Below are 10,550 nucleotides of genomic sequence, written 5' to 3'. Positions count from 1 at the left end.
CTAGATTGGACTAGATCCGATCCAAGTTGATATGGATCTAGACCCAATCTAAGACTCATATTAACTAGGATCTGGATCCAGTCCAGGATTCATATTAATTAGGATCTGGTCTAGGTTGAGATCCATATGAATTTTGGATATATATTTGGATATTGGATCCAGATCTAGATTTGAAATCCAAATATAACCAATTTAAAACTGCAAAATTAATTTAAAGGTTAATTTGAGTAAGAATTCTGCTATGAGAGGACTTTCAGAGGGGGCTGATAGCCTTTTTAATATTTTAAAAATTAAATAATTAATAATTGAATATTAAATTATTAATAAAAATATTAATTGATTAAAATTTAAAATTTTATTTATTGGATAAGGCAGAGTTCTACATGGAGTAGAACTCTACCTAGATAGGTGTTCTAGAGGGGGCATCACCCTCTAGATAGACCTCTAATTAATTAAAAAAATATAAGATAATAAGATGATAAATAGGAGAAGTTAGAGAGAGAGAATTCGACATTTGGTACAACTCTATCCTCTAAAAGATAGAGACTCTACAGGAGGCATGACCCTCTAGAGGATCCTATTAGATATAAAAAAAATAAAAAAAATAAGAAAATAAAATTCTAGAAAGAGTATACAAGGGGGATGGATTTTCCCCTTTCTCTAGAATCAATATTCTAGAGAGAGAGAGGGCACCCAACTCGTGGGAGAAAGAGACAAGAAAGAGGGAAAATAAATAAAGAAAGAAAGAAAAAGAAGAGAGAAAGGAGGAAGAAGAAGAGAAAGGAGGAATCAATCTGTTCCTTTCAACCCTATATCTAATGATTTTTTCGATCTATTTTCTTTTCTAAATTAAGATACACTTTTTTCTCTAAGTTTTTACGGGAAGGAATAGGTAAAAAATCGATTCATGCATAGGTTTAAGGGAAAGAGGAAATATGGTTGAGAAACAACATATATTTATGTATATATATTGTCAATTTTAGTAAATTAATGTATTTGTATCCTTTTTCATATATATGTCAATTTTCCTAATTCATGTGTCTGAAAACATATATGTAAATACATATTTAGACCCATTGATTTTATTTATTTTTGTACATGCATATTACCATCTTCGCGATTCATGCATCCAAAGTATGTTTATGCCATAGATTTAGTTGGGTTTATCGATGTATTTAAGACAAGCATGAAACTTTAGACAATTGATTTTTTTTTATATTCATATAGTTAAATATGCATGCTTGCCAATTTCCTTTATGTTGGCCATTCATGCTTAGACTTTAGACTAGTCGGCCCTTTTGATTATATACCTGATTACGTGCATATAACCCATGCACAATGAGTTTTTTTCTTTTTAAGCAACGCTTATGAAAAATTTAATGTATTTAGTTATGTTGGCAGTCTTGCACATGTTGAGCTGCGAATATGGACAAATCTTGTCAAATCTGTTAGCAGCACGTGTCAGTAAATTTGGACAGATCTACCGACTGCTTGTGTCAACGAATTTGGTCTAGATTTGTTGAGATACGCATATGTGCATGACTGATCAGACTTGTCAGCCCTGATAGGGTGCAAATCTGATCAGACTTGCAGTGCCATGCATGTATATCAGATAGTTATCATAAATTTTTTTGCTGTGCAACCTAATCAGATTGCCAATGCATGTGCATGAGCAATCTGACCAGATCAACATTTTTGAGTGTGGGTGTAGTTTGATTAGACTGGCCCACATGCAATGTTAGTGCAGGTCGATTAGGCCAACTGAAATTCTATTTTTTTTTAAAAAGATATCAACCTGTTTATAGGCTAATCCTATTGATTGTCATCAATTGTATGCATTTTATGTGTTGTTTGACACTACTTTGTAAACTGTCATCAGTGTGATTTCATGAAGTTCTATTTTGGACACTGATAAGTGGGCTATTAGATAAACTCATTTATGGATTAAAAAAATTGGGTTTAATATGATCATACGTAGACTATTATGACAGGTTATTTTCCTAACTGAAATTCAGATTAGTTAAACCATATCATGGATTGTTATTAAACTGATTTTAGTTTGTCTGACTGTCATTAGCTTACTTTCATATCATAAAAATATGTTTTGGACATTTACATATGGACTATTATCAAACTTGTTTTGTGACTAATAGTCAGATTTGATTTGTTCCGTCATGAACCGTTATTGAACTTAATAAACTATGTTGGCTGACTGTCATCAATTGAATTCATGTTATAATAAATTCTTTTTGTTGTTATGCATAAAAAAACTGTTTTGCATGCATGTAAAATTGTTTTGCATATTTGTATATAAATTGTTTTGTTGTTATGCATATCAAAAAAAAATGTTTGGTTGTCATGCATACCAAACTGTTTGCTGAATTTTGCTTATTGAAATATTGTTGTCATTTTTAACAAAATGTTATAAAAATCTGTTTTGCTGAATATGTATATTAAATTGTCGCTCTATTACGCATTTGGCGAACTGTTAGGGGCAACATTGATGCACCTTTTGTGCAGCCACATAGTGTTTTTCGTAGCACCTTATTGTGCTCTTTTGGTAGCACAACATGATGTGGGCAACATGCTGATACTTGCTTTAGCACAACAGTGACATGCGGCTGATCGCATTCCATGGTGTTAGATGATACATAATATGTATATATATATATATATATATGTATATATATATACACGGTTTGCACATGAATAAGATTTCATGGTGCACAACCTTGTACATGAACCAGATTGGCAGTACGACATGTTATGTTTTTTTAAACAATATAGCTATATTCAAATTTGAATCATATGGACTGCAGAGTGCCGTATACATGTGTTGAATATTAACTGTGTATGTTATACATTCAATTATCATGTTGCAAATGTTCATATCATACTCATTGAAACTTTTGAAATTTATTTGGATGTTTATATAAATATGCTCATATACATGTTTGAAAGTTTATGCATGAATTGAATAATATTAATGTGTGTTGCAAGCATTTGTTCACATGCATATGCAAATTGATGTTTATGTGCATTCTTGTTGTGTGATTGAATGTGCATTGTGAGCATGGTTTGAATAGGTGTGTTATATATTCACTGAGATTTTGCAAAAAAGATACATAAATCATTTTGAGTTACTTTTGTGGTCAGATGTGAACCACTGCAGGGTGTGTGGGCTAGGACCATGTGTTGCTCCAAATTTGTTATTATGCATTGCAAAAATTTATTTCTTGAATTATTAGCTTTTTAAAATTAATTGCACTGATAAAATATGGTGAACCAGGTCCTGAATTAGGTTTTGAATATGGATTTGCAAAATGGTTCTTGTGTAAAAAACTCGTAATTTGTTAAAAAGATAAAAGAGACTAAACAATATAATTAATTCTTCCTGGATGTTTCTTCTAAAAATGTAGAAATCTTGGATGTCGATTTTAGGAAAATCGTGAGTATACTAAAACTCCATGTGGGATTGTGCCCCTGAACCTAATGTGGTGGTTCACCTCCCAGTTATTGTTTTAGGGAGATTTTAGTCACTTTGCCTGAGGGTGTTGTTATTGATACAATTGTTGTTATTGATATATCAAGAAAGTAACGTCAGTACATCAAGAAAGTGACGTCAGTGGATGATGATTTCTTTGATGTCCCAGCTTTAAATGCAGATTTCTAATATTTTGATGGATGGTGTTGATTCTTGATATCAGTCGAAGAACAAGTATGAAACCGAGTAATAAATTATAAATTATGTGTTAAGCTACAACTGGAAGCCTAACTTAGTCTTCGAGAATTATTGTGCCCATTTTGAGTATCTACGGGTTTAAGAAAAAATAAAAACTAAAATTATGTGCATTTAATAAGGTCATGCATATAAAAGAAACTCTTATTAATAACTTAATAAATTATTCATGTATGTGCATTGAATCATGTATCTTTACTGTTCTGCATTAGTTCATGCATTCATGCTTATTTTGTTTTGCATGATATTTGTTATTGCATGATATTTGCGATAAATGCTTGAATGATAAGTTAATTATGAAATTATTGATGTTAAATTTCTCTGAAATTATGCATGAATTCAGTTTATGCTCTTTTCTTTCTATTTAAATTTTTAGAAGAATTCGGACAAAGAACTTTGGTACTTACCCTATATTTGAAAAATATTTTTTAGGACCGGGAGCTTAGTAATGGGGTGACTTGCTACTTGGAGCCTATAAGTTTAGCATGACATATTCTTATATTCTTGATAGAGTGGCTCCCCGTGATAGACTATTTTATTATTTCTTTTTATATGACATTCATTTTATTGGTTAATAAAGTTAGTCATTCATTCATTGATTCAATGCACTATCGCTTATGGATTGGTATTTATTAAATTTGTGAGACCCTAGATCCTTGAGTTTTGTTTCTAAATTATTTTTTTTTAAATCCACTTTTCACGAGGATAAGTTGGGGTCGTTACAAAGTTGGTATCAGAGCCAAACTATAAAATTTTGTATTGAACCATTTTTTGTATATCAAATTGTCTTTGTGTAAGAAAAGGTTGGTATTTGATCCCTGTTAGATCTATCAAAATCACTGTAAAAAAGTCACGACTCGTACTCTAGAAGTAGTCTCCATCACTGGTAAGAGTCATTTTTATACAATTGCCCTTACTATTGTGAAATTGTTAAATTTTATGTTGTTGAGCGTACGGTTAATTTGGTTTAACTTCTTATATATGAATTAAAATTTTGATGTGTTTGTACGATTGTGACTTTTGTGAATATCAATCCTAAGAGGGTAGGTTTGATCAGGATACAAATTTTTCTAATAACTTTTCATGTTATAGATGTATACCCGTGCTCGAGCTTCATCTTCTGGTGCTCCAACTAACTAGCAGGAGCAGAGAGATTTTCTTATGAATGTCCTCAATACGCTGGCAGCGACGATGACTACGCACGTCCAGGCACAAGTGATGCAACAGATGATGTGTGTTCATCCCACCGAGGTTACTTTGAACCCTGGTGTAGTCACATTCGAGAAGTTCCTAAGGTTGAATCTGCCAACCTTCTCAGCAAAGGCCGACCTAGAGACAACTGAGAGCTAAGTCAAAGAGATAGAATGAGTGTTCTGCGTCTTGCCTATGCCTGAGTATAGGTAGACTGATTTTGGCATATACTAACTAAAGGTCGATGCCAAGAAGTGGTCGGAAACCCTGCGATGAGTGAAGTACGCAGGTGTGGAGGACATCCTCTGGGAGACGTTCAGGGAGGAGTTCCTAGATATATACTTCCCTACTTATGCTCGGGAGCATATGCAGTAACACTTCCTCGAGTTGGTTTAGGAGAGCATGAGTTTGGTGGACTACATCAACAAATTCTAGAGTTTGAAACATTACTGCCCAAACTTGTTCACTGATGATAAGGCGAGGGCAGTAAAGTACGTGCATAGATTAAAGGATGATCTCTAGGTTCATGTGATGATGAGTCATCCTACGACGTTTAGCGATGCGATCAAGTCTGCATTCATCTTGAACAAGGAGTGAGAGTGGTTCAAGGGCGAATCACTAAAGAGGGGAGGCAACAGGGCGGCAAGGCAAAGAGGCAGAGGACCCAACAGAGTCAACCCCAGTAGAGGCAACAACAGGGAAAGGCTCAGTCATTATGTCGAAGGTGCAACAAGAGTCATCCTCAAAGCTCTTGTCCGCTCTTCAAGTGGGTCTACTACCAGTGTCAGCAGCCCGAACATATCGCATCATACTGTCCAAACAAGTCGGCAGCTCAGGATGAACAACAACAGCAAAAGAGACTTCAGCAACAGGTGCAATGAAAAATGAATGGGAGAGTGTACACTGCCATAGCTACTGAGCATGATGATTAGGCTGACCTGATCGAAGGTATATTCGTAGTCGCTAACCATCTTGCTCGTGTGATGTTCGATTCAGGTGATACCTATTTATTTATTTCATCTTCTTTTGCAGGTTTGCTTGACCTTATTCTGTCTAGCCAAGAGAAGACTCTTGATGTGATGTCTCTGATAAGTGTGTGTAATCATTGTGGGAAGTACCTTCTTACAATTCGAGTAGTCATCGAGGAACATAAGTTGTCTGTCAACCTGGTCATACTAGACATGACTTTTTTATTATGTTGTTATGGGTATGTACTAGTTGTCTAGACACAATGCTACTCTTGAGTTTCAGGTGAAGAAGGTTTTATTGAAGCATCCCAACTTGTCTGCGTTGGTGTTCCAGGCGACTAGTCCTGTGAGTGAGGTGAAGATCATCTTGACTTTGAAGATCTCCAAGTACCACAAGTAGGGTTGTATGGTGTTCTTGGCCAGTGTGTTTCTGGCGGATAGTCAGGCGACATCTTTGGAACAGTTGGACGTAGTTTGTGAGTTTTTGGATGCCTTTCTCGAGGACTTATCAGGTTTGCCGCCTCACAGGAAGATTGAGTTCTTGATCGAGCTAGTACCTAGCACGACACTAGTTTCATGAGCATCGTAACACATGATACCTATAGAGCTGGTTGAGTTAAAGAAGCAATTGCAAGAACTTCTTGACAAGAGTTTGATCAGGTCGAGTGTGTCCCTTTGGGGTGCACCTGTTCTCTTTGTCAAGAAGAAAGATAAGTCAATGTGACTCTATATAGACTACGATATACTGAATCAGGTAATTGTGAAGAATAAATATCATTTGCCTAGGATTGATGATTTGTTCGACCAGTTAAGGACAACAATGATGTTATCCAAGATCGATCTTCGTTATGGGTACCATCAATTATATATCAGGGCAGACAATATTTTGAAGACTACGTTCAGGTCCAGATATAGGCACTAGGAGTTCTTGATGATGTCTCTCGAACTCACCAATGCCCCTATAGCATTTATGAATCTGATGAATTATGTCTTCAGTTTATGGTTGGATTCATTTATCATTGTGTTTATCTATGACATTCTGATCTATTTTAAAAGCATGTAGGAGCACCGAGAGCATCTGCAGATCGTGTTACAAACACTGAGAGAACATAATCTATATACTAAGTTCTTAAAGTATAAGTTTTGGCTTGACAGGGTGATGTTCCTTGGCCACGTGATCTCAGAAAAGGGCATGAAAGTTGATCCAGCTAAGGTGAAGGTAGGGTTGTCTTAGAAGCAGCCGAAGAAGGTTTCAGAGATCAAGAGTTTCTTATGATTGGCGGGCTACCACTGTCGATTCATATAAGACTTCTCACATATAACTGCTACTATGACTTGATTGTTGTAGAAGGGGATAAAGTTTGTTTGGTCACCTCGGTGCGAGGAGAGCTTCCAAGAGCTAAAGAGGAGGTTGACCTCAGCTTCAGTGTTGTCCTTGTCTTTTGGGATGGGCGGGTTCATAGTGTACATCGATGCTTTGGATACCCGACTGAGTTGTGTCTTGATGTAGCACAATACGGTCATCATGTATGCTTCTCAGCAGTTGAAGGTGCACGAGAAGAACTACCCTATACATGACTTAGAGTTAGCGACTGTTATTTTTGCACTAAAGATCTGGCGTCACTACTTGTATGGAGAACAATTTGAGGTCCTTTCTGATCACAAGAGTCTCAAGTTTATTTTAATGCAGTGTGATTTGATTTAAATTTGAGGCAACACAGGTGGTTGGAGTTCCTCAAGGACTATGAGTTCTCCATCGCCTACCACCCTAATAAGGCAATATAGTGGCAGACAAGCTCAACAGAAAGACTTCAATCATGGTAGCCAGCTTGATCGAGCACAGTTGAGACTTGATTGAGTAGTTTGTCAGGTGGCAGTCGTTCACAGATTGATGATTTGGGTGCATCTTTTGTGCAAGGATGCAGACGTGACTTGAGATTATAGATCATATCGAGGAGTTTTAATCGGCCAATCCAAATTTTAAGAGGTTGTACATGGGTGCCCAGAAGCTTGATGCACCATTTCGCTGTGAGGAGGACGAAACCATCATGTTTGGAGACAGATAGTGAGTTTCGAAGGCACTGCGAAAGGAGATGATAAGTGAGGCCCACAGATCTAAGTATTTCGTTCACCTTAGTTCTACCAAGATGTTCAAGGATCTCCAACGGACTTATTGATAGAATGTGATGAAAGAGATATTGTAGAGTTTGTGCCTTGGTGTCTCACATGCCAATAGGTGAAGATCGAGCATTGGAGACCTGGTAGACTTCTTTCAGCTGCTAAACATTCCAGAGTGAAAGTAGGACAACATCTCGATGGACTTCATCATGGATTTGCCAAGGACTCGTCGTGAGCATGATGCCATATGGGTGGTAATGGACCGGTTCACGAAGAGTGCCCATTTCTGCCAATCAGAGTCAATCAAAGTTTGGAGAGTTTAGCAGATTTATATGTAGATGAAATTGTCCAACTTCACGGGGTAATACGTTCAATCGTTTCTAGCTTCAGTTGCAGAAGACCCTTGATACCACGTTAAAGTTCAGCACAACATTTCACCCACAAACTAACAGTCAGATAGAGCGCACGATACAGACACTTGAGCATATGCTTAGAGCGTGCACACTGAATTGGGCAAGGGAGTGAGATAGGCATGTGAAACTTGCAGAGTTTTTCTACAACAACTACCATACCACTACCCAACGTAGTAGGATGATCTCATTTGTGAAGGTGTGTTGGCAGCATCACGGACTGGACGAGTGCACTTGGGAGCCCAAGGCCGATATGCATGACCACTACCCATATTTATTCGGTACGTTTTAATTTTACAGACAAAATTCTTTTAAGGAGGTAGGGATGTAATATCATGTGTTTTTCTTTGGGTTTTAAATTTTAAAATTGTGAAATTTTGGCTAAGTACTTTATTTTATATGATAAATATCCTCAAATATAGGTGACATCAACTGGGTCTGGGCATGGGCCAGAGGCCATTGACAAGACTAAAATGAGATGATTAATATTTATAAAACTTTTTATTTTTAACTTTTAAATTTGAGCAAAATTCAGGTTACATTTAGAAGAAATTCAGAGGCAAATACCAAGTAAGTAAACCATTAGATGCACCTCTCAATTCTAAAAACGCTAATATTTCATTTTTTCTGAAATCAGATTATGGATGGCCAGAAATTCGCATTTTTAAAAAATGACCTGCCTCTATTTTTACCTTTTTTTACATTGGATCTGACTGGATCTGATCTGTTTAATACAAGTTGATATAGATTTGGACCCAGTCTAGGACCCATATTAAGTAGGATCTGGTTCATGTTGGGATCCATATGTATTTGGATCTTGGATTCAGATCCAAAATCCAAATATAACTAATTTAAACAATTAAAATTAATTTAAAGGTTAATCTAAGTAAGAATTTTGCTATGAGAAGTCTTCTAGAAAGGGGCAACACCCTTTGAAATATTCTAAAAAATAATTATTTAATAATTAATAAAAATATTAATTAATTTAATTTCAAAATTTATTTATTTGATAAGGTGGAGTTCTACATGGAGTAGAACTCTACCTAGATAGGTGTTTTAGAGGGGGTGTCACCATCTAGATAGACCTCTAATTAATTAATAAAAAAAAAATAATATAATAAGAGGATAAATAAGAGAAGTTAAATAGAGAGAGAGTTCTATATTTGGTTGAACTCTATCCTCTAAAGGATAAAGAATCTAGAGGGGGCATCATCCTCTAGAGGATCCTATTAGAGATAAAAAAAATAAGGAAATAAAATTCTAGAAAGAGTATATAAGGGGGCTGGATTTCCCCCTCTCTCTAGAATCAATATTCTAGAGAGAGAGAGAGAGAGAGAGAGAGAGAGAGAGAGAAGAAAGAGGAAAAGAAAGAAAAAAGGATAGGAAAGAGGAAGAAGAAGAGGATAGAGGAATCAATCCATCCCTTCCACCCTATATTTGATGATTTTTTTGATCTTTTTTAGTTTTAAAATTAAGGTACTGGTTTCGCTCTAAGTTTTTATCAGAAGAAATAGGTAAAAATTTTATTCATGCATGGGTTTGAGGAAAAAGAGAAATCTGGTTGTAAAACAACATATATTTAGGTATATGTATTGTCGTTTTTAGTAGATTAATGTATTAGTATCATTTTTCATATATATGTCAATTTTTCTAATTCACGTGTCTAAAAACATATATGTAGATATAAATTCAGACCCATCGATTTTATTTATTTTTGTACATATATATTACCATGTTCATGATTCATGCATCCAAAGTATGTTTATGCCATAGATTCAACTGGGTTTATCGATGTATTTAAAACATACATGATTTTTTTGTCGTGCAACCTGATCAGATTGTTGATGCATATATGCATGAGAAATCTAATCATATCAATATTTTTGGGTGTAGGTGCAGTTTGATTAGACTGGTGCACATGCACTGTTAGTACAAGCCCATTAGGCCTACTGAAATTCTATTTTTTTTAAGAAGATGTCAACCTGTTTATAGGCTGATCTTGTTGACTGTCATCAGTTATATGCATTTTATGTGCTGTTTGACACCACTTTGTGGATTGTCACCAGCGTAATTTTATAAAGTTCAGTTTTAGACACTCATAAGTGGGTTGTTAGATAAACTCAT

This window comes from Nuphar pumila, chromosome 8, assembly GCF_984573655.1.
Source record: "Nuphar pumila chromosome 8, dmNupPumi1.hap1.1, whole genome shotgun sequence".
In the NCBI taxonomy this organism is placed as follows: domain Eukaryota; kingdom Viridiplantae; phylum Streptophyta; class Magnoliopsida; order Nymphaeales; family Nymphaeaceae; genus Nuphar; species Nuphar pumila.
The sequence above is the reverse complement of the archived record's forward strand: the minus strand, read 5'-3'. Positions refer to the sequence as shown.